Here is a 12,834-nt window from a genome sequence, read left to right on the forward strand (position 1 = left end):
TTTTCCTTTGATCTGGCCTAGTGACCTAGTTTTTGAACCCACATGACCCAGTTTCAGATTTGACCTAGAAATCATCAAGACAAACATTCTGACCAAGTTTTATAAATACCAGGTCACAACTGTGGCCTCTAGAGTGTTCACAAGGCAAATGTTGACGGACGACGCACAACGTACAATGACTGGTCATAATAGCACACCTTGAGCACTTTGTGCTTTTGTGAGCTATAAATTGAGTATTATTCTTGTTACCTTCTTCAGGGCAATTTTCTACAGCAGTTCTCAGAATCTTTGCCCACTGTTGCATCTCCAGGGTTATGTGTTGAATACAATTTCATATCTCAGGATTTTGTCTGTTTTGACTGATTTGATACATTCCAATTGTGTTCCACGTGTCACGTTTCTCCAGATCCACCCACTTAAAGAGTGACATTACATCATACTGAAATAGAAAAACATTTAAGATACAACTTAAGGAGAATCACAGGTATGATGAAATTGCACAGAAATATTACCATCATTTTTCAAAGTAAGTAAAACATAAAGCTACTAACTTAAACTAGTCAAAATATCTTAAAATCTGACCAAACTATGGTCATAACTCACTATAACAAGAGCTGTCGGATGACAGCGAGTTCGACTATTCGAAGAATTGATTGTAGAATGGGGTCAAAATATTACCACAGATATTCAGAAAAAAGAAAACAAGAGGACCATGATGGCCCTATATCGCTCACCTAAGTACCATTGCTCTTAATGATAAGATCAAGTTTTGACATAGATCACATAGGCATACACTTTAAATATCATCAGGATAAATATTTTCTTGTAACAGTCCCTTTTGACCTATGGGTCAAGTACTAGTCATAGCCAAACTCCATACCAAGTCTGAGGGTCCTTGGCTCAAATGCTGCATTTTTGTACTAGCATGACTATTCCTTACCCCGGAAGACTTAAATAACATTTAAAACCAATCTCATTAGATGCTGCTGAGGTATATTCATTTACATAAAATAAAGGGAGGTAATCTGTCATAAATTCAGTCAAAAGTTATCTACCCTGATTGTCCGAGTCCAACAGAAGGCATAAATGACATTTCAAATCAGTATCTTCATTGGTTACTGAGATACACCCATTTTGATTTGAAACAAAGGGAGGTAATTTGACATAAAATCAGTCCATAGTTATCTACCATGATTGTCTCAGTCCAACTAATAACAATAATGAAATTCAAATGAGTCCTATAAATACTTACCGAGATAAATCCATTTTATTAAAAGCCCACACGGTTAGCTCAGTAGGTAGAGCGTCGGTCTACAGATCGCGAGGTCGCGAGTTCGATCCTCGGGCGGCGCGTATGTTCTCTGTGACTATTTGATAAACGACATTGTGTCTGAAATCATTAGTCCTCCACCTCTGATTCATGTGGGGAAGTTGGCAGTTACTTGCAGAGAAAGGTTTGTACTGGTACAGAATCCAGGAACACTGGTTAGGTTAACTGCCTGCCGTTACATGACTGAAATACTGTTGAAAAATGGCGTTAAACCCAAAACAAACAAACAAAAATTTTTATTAAAATCAGGGGAAGGTAATCATGCATTGGTATATGCATGTAGAAGATATAGAGTACAAGCCTTTACAACAATATATTAGAAAAGTAAGTAAAAGTAGAAATTCTTACCATGGAAGACATAAATAAGTTTTCAAACCAATCTCAGAAGAAGCTGCTAGGTATATTCATTTACATAAAAAATAAAGGGAGGTAATTTGTCATAAATCCAGTCAATATGTATCTGCACTGATTGTCCAAGTCCATCTGATGGCATACATGAAATTTCAGATCAGTATCTTCATTAATTACGGAGATACACCCATTTTAATTTGAAATAAATGCAGGTAATTTGACATAAAATCAGTCCATAGTTATCTAACCTGATTGTCCGAGTCTAACTAATGACAATAATGAAATTTCAATCGAGTCCTATAAGTACTTACTGATATTAAAATAAGGGGAGGTAATCATCATCATGGAATCCAAGAATTATTGTTGTTGAAGATATTTTGTGAATTTGTATCAAATCAAACCATAAATGAAGTCTGACTATATGGCTGCAAAAGCCAAAATAGCAAATTTTGGACCTTAAAGGGGCCATAAGTCTGGATCTCATGAAGGGATCTGGCCAGTTTTCGAAAAGAACTGAGATATTATGCCAATACAAGTTGTGTGCAAGTTTTATTAAAGTTGATTGCAAAATGTGGTCTAAATCATGTTCACAAGCCAAAAATGGCAAATTTTGGCCCTTTAAGGGGCCATAACTCTGAAACCCATCATGGGATATTGCCAGTTTTCGAAAAGAACCGAAATATTATGCCAATACAAGTTGTGTGCAAGTTTTATTAAATTTGATTGCAAAATGTGGTCTAAATCATGTTCACAAGCCAAAAATGGCAAATTTTGGCCCTTTAAGGGGCCATAACTCTGAAACCCATCATGGGATATTGCCAGTTTTGGAAAGGACCCAAGATATTATGCACATACAAGTTGTGTGCAAGTTTGATTAAAGTTGATTGCAAAATGTTGTCTCTATCGTGTTCACAAGCCAAAAATAGCAAATTTTGGCCCTTTAAGGGGCCATAACTCTGGAACCCATGATGGGATCAAATACAAAATGTGGTCTCTATCGTGTTCACAAGGAAATTGTGGACGGACGGACAATGGATGAAGGGCGATCACAAACGCTCACGTGACAGGTGAGCTTTAAACAAGAGGGCCAAGATGGCCCTAGGTCGCTCACCTAAGAAACACTCCATAACAGTGTAAAACATGTTTGACCTAGTGATTTCATGGAAACAAATATTCTGACCAATTTTCATTAAGATTGGACCAAAAAATTGGTCTCTTGCGATAAAACAAGCATTTTCTTAGATATGACCTAGTTTTTGACCCTAGATGACCCATGTTCAAACTCGACCTAGATTTTATCAAGGCAATCATTCTGACCAAAATTCATGAAGATCAACTGAAAAATACAGCCTCTATCACATACAGAAGTTTTTTCTTTGATTTGACCAAGTGACCTAGTTTTTGACCTCAGATGACCCATATTCATATTCAACCTAGATTTCATTAAGGCAATCAACCTGACCAAATTTCATAAATATCAACTGAAAAAAAAACAGTCTCTATCGCATACACAAGATTTTTCTTTAATTTGACCTAGTGACCTATTTTTTGACCTCAGATAACCCATATTCAAAATCGACCTAGTTTTCATCAAGGCAATCACTTTGACCAAATTTCATGAAGATCAATTGAAAAATACATCCTCTATTGCATACACAATGTTTTTCTTCGATTTGACCTAGTGACCTAGTTTTTGACCCCAGATGACCCATTTTCGAAATCAGCCTAGATTTTATCAAGGTAATCATTCTGGCTAAATTTCATGAAGATCAGTTGAAAAATACAGCCTCTATTGCATACACAAGGTTTTTCTTTGATTTGACCTAGTGACCTAGTTTTTGACCCCAGATGACCCATTTTCGAACTTGGTCTAAATTTCATCAAGGCAATCATTCTGACCAAAATTCATGAAGATCAATTGAAAAATACAGCCTTTATCGCATACACAAGGTTTTTACGTGATATGACCTAGTGACCTAGTTTTTGACCCCAGATGACCCATTTTCGAACTCGGCCTAGATTTCATCAAGGTAATCATTCTGACCAAAATTCATGAAGATTAATTTAAAAATACAGCCTCTATCGCATACACAAGGTTTTTCTCTGATTTGACCCAGTGACCTGGTTTTTCACCCCAGATAAACCATTTTCAAAACTGGCCTTAATTTTATTAAGGTTATCATTCTGACCAAATTTCATGAAGATCAGTTGAAAAAAACAGCCTCTATCGCATACACAAGGTTTTTCTTTGATTTGACCTAGTGACCTAGTTTTTGACCCGAGATGACCCATTTTCGATCTCGGTCTAGATTTCATCAGGGGTATCATTCTGACCAATATTCATGAAGAAGAATTGAAAAATACAGCCTCTATCGCATACACAAGGTTTTTCTTTGATTTGACCTAGTGACCTAGTTTTTGACCCGAGATGACCCATTTTCAAACTCATCTTAGATTTCATCAAGGTTATCATTCTGACCAAAATTCATGAAGATTAATTGAAAAATACCACCTCTATCGCATACACAAGGTTTTTCTTTGATTTGACCTAGTGACCTAGTTTTTGACCCGAGATGACCCATTTTCGAACTCGGCCTAGATTTCATCAAAGTTATCATTCTGACCAATATTCATGAAGATTAAATGAAAAATACAGTCTCTATCGCATACACAAGGTTTTTCTTTGATTTGACCTAGTGACCTAGTTTTTGACCCGAGATGACCCATTTTCGAACTCGGCCTAGATTTCATCAAGGTTATCATTCTGACCAATATTCATGAAGATTAATTGAAAAATACAGCCTCTATCGCATACACAAGCTAAATGTTGACAGACGACAGACGACAGACGCCAGACGACGGACGACGGACATCGAGCGATCAGAAAAACTGAGCTAAAAATGATTAGACAAACAATGTTCCTGTATTTGTGGATTTCGATAAGTCTTGCACTAAATGGCAATGTGTGAACCAATTTCAAAGTCCAAAAAGGGCCATAATTCAGCCAAAATAGTTGTCAGAGTTTTGACTCTTGCCTACAGATTGAAATCATGACGATAAACAAGTGTTCAAAGTTTAAAAGCAATATGTCATATAGTTTTGACAAAACGTGGACTTGTATGAAAACAGAACAAATTTCCAAGTCCAAAAAGGGTCATAATTCAGCCAAAATAGATGACAGAGTTATGTACTCTTTCCTACAGATAGAGACTATTATACTGAACAAGTGATAAAAGTTTCAAAGCCATATGTCAAACACTACACAAATTATTAACTGGTACGAAAAACTTAACCAAGATTTCTAAGTCAAAAGGGGCCATAATTCAGCCAAAATCCTTGATGGAGTTACGTTCTCTTGCCTACAACTGGACATGGTGATGGTAAACAAGTGTTGAAAGTTTCAAAGCTTTATCTCAAAAGACTTTATAAAAAATATGAACTGGTACGAAAAACTTAAACGGAGATTTTTAAGTCGAAAGGGGCCATAATTCAGCCAAAATCCTTGATGGAGTTATGTACTCTTGCCTATAACTGGACATGTTGATGGTAAACAAGTGTTGAAAGTTTCAAAGCTTTATCTCAAAAGACTTTGTCAAAATATGAACTGGAAGAAAAGCTTAACCATGATTTCTAAGTCAAAAGGGGCCATAATTCAGCCAAAATCCTTGATGGAATTATGTGCTCTTGCCTATAACTGGTCATGGTGATTGTTTAACAAGTGTTGAAAGTTTCAAAGCTTTCTCTCAAAAGAGTTTTTCAAAATGTGGACTGGTACGAAAAACTTAACCAAGGTGTGACACCGACGTCGACACCGACGCCGTGGTGAGTAGGACAGGTCTACTTATTCTAATAGTCTAATAGTCGAGCTAAAAATCGCTGAACCAGAACGTGCTGACAATATGCATGATAACACTTGGCACTGATCACTCTTGTAGGGTTTGGAGAAAGTCTGCTCTATAATATAAGAGAAGTGTCCAAAATGTCATAAAATTTGATGAATCAGGGCCATCTCTGCTAAAAAATCATCAAACTGGAACATGCCCATGATATGCATAACTATCCAAAGCACTGATCACTTTTATGAAGTTTGGTGTCATTCCTCCATGTTGCATTGGAGCAATTGCACGGGCAAGGTAAAGATAACACAATCATGGGCCACAACTCTACTGAGCATCATTGAACCAAAACATGTCAACTATATGTACATCTATGCTTGGCACTATCAATTACTCCTGCAAAATTTAGTTGAAATCTGGCCCAATAATGTAAGTTTGTTTTGTTTTTTGGGTTTAACACCATTTTCCAACAGTATTTCAGTTACATAACAGCAGGCAGTTAACATAACCAGTGTTCCTGGATTCTGTACCAGTACAAACCAGTTCTCCGCAAGTAACTGCCAACTTCCCAACATGAATCAGATAGAGGACAAATAATTTCAGGCACAATGTCTTTTATCAAATCATCACGAAGAACATTAATTTATGGCCCACCTAAGGATCGAACTTACAACCCCGCGATCTGTAGATCTGCGATCTCCCTACTGAGCTAAGCAAGCGGGTTCAATAACCGAATGTAAGAGAAGTTGCCAAAATATTATAAAATTTGATGAATTAAGGGCTATAATGCCGCTGAAAATCATTGAACTGGAAAATGCCGATATTATGCACAATGAGGCTTGACACTAATCACTCCTGTAAGGTTTGGTGGAAATCTGCCCAATAACATAAGTAGCCAAAATATCATAAAATTTGATGAATCAAAGGCTATAACTCCACGGAATATCATCAAACAAGAAAGTGCCAAAGATATTCACAAATACTGTTGTCTATGACCACTCTTGTGAAATTTGGTTTAAATCCATCCATTGGTGTCGGAGAAGTTGTGTGGACAAACTTTGTGACAAACAGACAGAAAGACAGACTGCACTAAATCATTATGTCTCCCACATGTACATGAACACTATTTGTATATATTTCCACAATCTTATTAAGTATGTGAAAGATTGCAACTAACCAGTTTCTGACTTGGTGTCCAGTTAAGAAGTGGAGTTTCCCCACTACAGCCGGATAGACAATCAGTAAATGTGGAGCACCTGCAACTTCTCTACACAACAGATCTGAAATACTTGTCTCACATACGCCTCAAGGTGACTGAGCCTTTAGAACTAGAGTATTATTCCTTTCCATGGAACTGTAAGCATGACTGCAAGTACACCTAGGACACTGCACAATCCCTAGGCATGTTTCACAAGCAGTCTGAAGACAAGCTGTTAACATTACAATTTTCAGTACTGTCTTTCTTCAAAGGATCGTTCTGTAAACCATAAAGTAAAAAGTTTACATGGTATCACTAATTACAATTCATTTTCACATATCGTATAAAAGATATTCTAATATGCTTTTTTCTTTTAAATCACTCTTGCGCTAGAATGATGTCACGTTAACGTGCGATGATGTCAATGTTTTTGTTGCGACCTAGAAATTCTAGAGTGCTACTATATTTTATCTACCGTTTTAGATTAAGGGCATATTAGAATTGAAATAATTTATAGTAAAACCGTGTTTTAACACTATTTATGCACTCGGGCGGTAATACGTCGTACAAATAATTTCACTCGGGCTGAGCCCTCATGAAATTATTATGCCCAACGTATAACCGCCCATCGTGCATAAATTGTCTTAAAACACGCTTTTCCTATAAATTATTTCTTAAATTAATGAGACTCACTTGATAATTACTCGAGATATGAAACTTATAATAATGCCAAGGCAAACTACTGACAGCCATAGACTGACAGAATATTTATACTAAATTTAACATTAGAAATGTAGCAAGTGCTATGACAGAACTAAGTCTTTGAGAATTACTGATGCATTATAATAGTAAAATGTACTGATCAAAATAAAAGAAATTTATATGAAGAACTGTCTCTTCAAGAACAACACTAAAAACAGATTGGTATTTCCTGCCTACCTTGCAGGGAAAGGTAAGATTATCCGAATAGGAGATAACCTAGCTCATCTTCTTTTCCAGCTACATGTGCGCATACTGACATCATAATCTAACATCGTAGTGTATGAGCAATTTTTTATTTTCAATATCTTTGAAAATATTGCAATGAAATTAACGGTAGGCAAGAACAAGAGCTGTCTGTCGACAGCGCGCTAGACGATTAGCAAGTGTTCAAAGTTTCAAAGTCACATTTCAAATAGTTTTGACAAAACCTTGACTTGTACAAAAACTGAACCAATGTCTTTGTCTAAAAGGGCCATAATTCAGCCAAAATACTTGACAGAGTTAAGTTCTATTGCCTACAGATGGAAATCATGATGATAAGCAAGTGTTCAAAGTTTTAAAGCCACATGTCAAATTGTTTTGACAAAGCATGGAGTTGTACAAAAACCGAACCAATTTCCAAGTCCAAAGGACGCCATAATTCAACCAAAATACTAGACAGAGTTTTGTACTCTCGCTCACAGATGGAAATCATGATGATAAACAAGTGTTCAAAGTTTCAAACCCACATGTCAAATAGTTTTGACAAAACATGGACTTGTACAAAAATTGTATCAAAGTCCAAAAAGGGTCATAATTCAGCCAAAATAGTTGACAGAGTTACGTACTCTTTCATACAGATAGAGGCTGTTATAATAAACAAGTGATAAAAGTTTCAAAGCTGTATGTCAAACACTTTACACAAAATGTGAACTGGTACGAAAAACTTAACCATGATTTCTAAGTTAAAAGGGGCCATAATTCAGCCTAAATCCTTGCTGGAGTTATGTACTCTTGCATAAAAATGGACATGGTGACGGTACACAGGTGTTGAAAGTTTCAAAGCTTTACCTCAAAAGACTTTGTCAAAATGTGGACTGGTACGAAAAACTTAACCAAGGTGTGATGCCGACGCCGTGGTGAGTTAGACTAAGGATATAGCTCTACATATTCTTCGAATAGTCGAGCTGAAAATGATCTAACATGTCTGCCTGCATAAGGCAGGTGTTTTCCCAACCCTTGAGAAAAAGTGATTAAAACACCTTACCAGTGCTCAGGTGTTCATTCCACATTGCCCCTTTGGTAACAGTGTCAGGTAGTCATATAAGATCCTTATATACTTACCACTGCATTTAACTTCCAAAATTTGAAGTAAACACTGGCAGACAGCTGGTAGTACTGATATATTCTGTACACAACTCCCCTCCATACCTCTAACAAACTGTTGACAGTGTTTTCACCTCCCATCTGCAGTGCCGACCTGCAGACCAAACACTGACAATGTGTTGTCTCTGTGCCATCATCTTATTGGCTCTAAAACAACATTATTTACATGTTTATACTGTCATTATCAAAACTGAATAACTGCAGATAACACTGTCAATTTTACTGTTACAGTAACTGCTTCTAATGGAATCTTGAACAGTAAACCACATAAACATGTCATTATAAAACATCCCTACACCACACTTTTTACTGGTGTTACATTCCACATAATTATATCCAGCTTCAATATTCCTTTGCCAAAATAGTAGGGTGCATCTTCGATGAGTACCCGCCCTTTGACCATACATATACATTTGCTTTTCATCATCATTCTGACAATGAAGTATATCTGTTTCATGAAGCTGTAGCCTAGGAACTCATGGAAATTGATAGAACCATCCTCTGTAAATGAATCTTAAAGGGTATTAACTTCATTAACTTAATTGGTTCATTATATGCATTACTTTGTGCAAATAATTTTTGTATTGTAAGTTCAGACAGAAATTACAAAAATTAGGAATAATTTTAAAAAATATGGGTTTTTTTTTAGGAATTTGGCCCTTTCTGAGTGTTTTTTTTAGGAATTTTAGGGAGGCCTAAAGAAATTAGGTTTTTTAAGGAATTTCTAAGGGCCATTTTGAAAGCCTGTGCGATTGGCCATTTTAGGCTCTTAAAGGCCTCTGTTAAAGATCCGCCTTCTGTTGATATATTTCCACAAGCACTGTCATTACTGGTTTTACAGAAAATAAACCGTGTTTGCTGGTTGGTCGTAGTATATATCTGCATTTTAACTGGTTGATTTAACTGACATAATAAATGCATACATCAATTAAGACAGATTAAAAGGAAAACAAATATACTGACACTGACTTGACAAGCTAAAAATTTGGCGACTAGGAGAGCATTATCTCATATCACTTGGTTTCATAGGTACAGTCTTAGATGAAAAAGTATCTAAAAATCTTTAACTTTGGGAGTTTTACCTTTGAAATTGGAACTATTATACTTAAATTGCCATTGGGACTGGAGAAAGTGTTTTTTGCTACTTTCAAAACATATTATTAGATTTTTTTTCCACATGCATAAAGAGTTCATTTGCTTTCAGCTAGGAAGTTCCAAATGCACCATGGGCATTATGAAGATCTTTGGTATTTTGTATGTCCAAGACTTCATTTCATACATGGAAGTCTTTATGCATTTGACTTCCAGGTATTCTACATGTGGAAGACTTCAAGCATTCTCGTTTGAGGTATTTTACATGTGGAATATTTCAAGCATTCTGGTTTGAGGTATTTTACATGTGGAAGATTTCAGGCATTTGACTTTGAGGTGTTTTACATGTGGAAGACTTCAAGCATTCTGGTCTGAGGTATTTTACATGTGGAAGATTTCAAGCATTCTGGTATGAGGTATTTTATATGTGGAAGACTTCAAGCATTTGACTCTGAAGTTTTTTACATATGGAAGACTTCAAGCATTCAGGTCTGAGGTATTTTACATGTGGAAGACTTCAAGCATTCTGGTCTGAGGTATTTTATATGTGGAAGACTTCAGGTATTTGACTTTGAGGTATTTTATACATGGAAGACTATGTGTGTAAGATTTCAGGTATTTGGCTTTGAGGTATTTTACATGTGGAAGACTTCAAGCATTCTGGTCTGAGGTATTTTACATGTGGAAGATTTCAAGCATTCTGGTTTGATGTATTTTATATGTGGACGACTTCAGGCATTTGACTTTGAGGTATTTTATACAAGGAAGTTTATGTGTGTAAGATTTCAGGTATTTGGCTTTGAGGTACTTCATTTGCAGAAGATTTCAAGCATTTGACTTTGAGGTAATTTATACATGGAAGATTTCAAGCATTTGACTTTGAGGTATTTTATATGTGGAAGACTTCAAGCATTCTGGTCTGAGGTATTTTACATGTGGAAAATTTCAAGCATTCTGGTCTGAGGTATTTTACATGTGGAAGATTTCAAGCATTCTGGTTTGAGGTATTTTATATGTGGAAGACTTCAGGCATTTGACTTTGAGGTATTTTACATGTGGAAGACTTCAAGCATTCTGGTCTGAGGTATTTTACATGTGGAAGATTTCAAGCATTCTGGTTTGAGGTATTTTATATGTGGAAGACTTTAAGCATTTGACTCTCAGTCTGTTTTTTAAATGTGGAAGACTTCAAGCATTTGACTTTGCCGCATTCTATGTGTATAAGATTTCAGGTATTTGGCTTTGCGGTACTTCATGTGTAGAAGATTTCAAACATTTGACTTTGAGGTAATTTATACATGGAAGACTTCAAGCATTTGACTTTGAGGTATTTTACATGTGGAAGACTTCAAGCATTCTGGTCTGAGGTATTTTACATGTGGAAAATTTCAAGCATTCTGGTCTGAGGTATTTTACATGTGGAAGATTTCAAGCATTCTGGTTTGAGGTATTTTATATGTGGAAGACTTCAGGCATTTGACTTTGAGGTATTTTACATGTGGAAGACTTCAAGCATTCTGGTTTGAGGTATTTTACATGTGGAAAATTTCAAGCATTCTGGTTTGAGGTATTTTATACATGGGAGACTTCAAGCATTTGACTCTCAGTCTGTTTTTTACATGTGGAAGACTTCAAGCATTTGGCTTTGCCCCATTCTATGCGTGTAAGATTTCAGGTATTTGGCTTTGAGGTTCTTCATGTGTAGAAGATTTCAAGCATTTGACTTTGAGGTAATTTATACATGGAAGACTTCAAGCATTCGACTTGAGGTATTTTATATATGGGAGATTTCAAGCATTTGACTTGAGGTATTTTATACATGGGAGACTTCAAGCATCTGACTTTGAGGTATTTTATATATGGAAGACTTCAAGCATTTGGCTCCATCGTGTTTTATAATGTGGAAGACTTCAAGCATTTAGCTCTGAGGTATTTTATATGTGGAAGACTTCATGCATTTGTCTTTGAGGTATTTTATATGTGGAAGACTTCAAGCATTTGTCTTTGAGGTATTTTGTATGTGGAAGACTTCAAGCATTTGGCTCGCGAGGTATTTTATACAAGGAGACTTCAAGTATTTGACTTTGAGGTTACTAATTTATGTGTGGAAGACTTTGGCACTGAGGTATTTTATATGTGGTATAAAAGGGTTTATTATTCAATGTATTTCTAAGAACCCTATTTTGTCAACAACAGGACTGTTATTTTGTACAATCTAAAAAATGCTTAGGGTCACAATGTTGTTGTTCTTTTCTGACACTGACAAAATAACTTAGTCATCTATTGACTCGATCCTTTGGACCTCTGATGTATATTATGAGGACTTACATGCTTCTTGTCAAAGATAGGGTTTTCCCTACTGGAGGAACAGCAGGGAATGAGGATCTTACATGCTTGCTTGTCAAAGACAGGGTTTTCCCTACTGGAGGGACAGCGGGGAATGTCAAAGACAGGGTTTTCCCTACTGGAGGGACAGCAGTGAATGAGTTACGTGCTTGCCTGTCAGACAGGGTTTTCCCTACTGGAGGGACAGCGGGTAATGTCAAAGACAGGGTTTTCCCTACTGGAGGGACAGCGGGGAATCTTACATGCTTGCTTGTCAAAGGCAGGGTTTTCCCTACTGGAGGGTCAGCGGGGAATGAGTTACGTGCTTGCTTGTCAAAGACAGGGTTTTCCCTACTGGAGGGACAGCGGGGAATCTTACATGCTTGCTTGTCAAAGGCAGGGTTTTCCCTACTGGAGGGACAGCGGGGAATGAGTTACGTGCTTGCTTGTCAAGGACAGGGTTTTCCGTACTGGAGGGACAGCAGGGAATGTCAAAGACAGGGTTTTCCCTACTGGAGGGACAGCGGGGAATCTTACATGCTTGCTTGTCAAAGACAGGGTTTTTCATACTGGAA

General features: G+C 36.7%; 1 long non-coding RNA gene across 1 annotated transcript; it reads right to left on the bottom strand.

The window, feature by feature from the left end:
- Positions 1 to 249: 249 nt before the first annotated feature.
- LOC128558777 (uncharacterized) lies at positions 250 to 6,858 on the bottom strand. The gene is made up of 2 exons (XR_008371916.1): positions 6,695 to 6,858; positions 250 to 439 (listed from the first exon to the last, which is right to left on the bottom strand). It is a non-coding gene; the product is annotated as an uncharacterized LOC128558777 (long non-coding RNA).
- Between the last annotated feature and the right edge of the window lie 5,976 nt (positions 6,859 to 12,834).

This window comes from Mercenaria mercenaria, chromosome 7, assembly GCF_021730395.1.
Source record: "Mercenaria mercenaria strain notata chromosome 7, MADL_Memer_1, whole genome shotgun sequence".
Taxonomy (NCBI): Eukaryota; Metazoa; Mollusca; class Bivalvia; order Venerida; family Veneridae; genus Mercenaria; species Mercenaria mercenaria.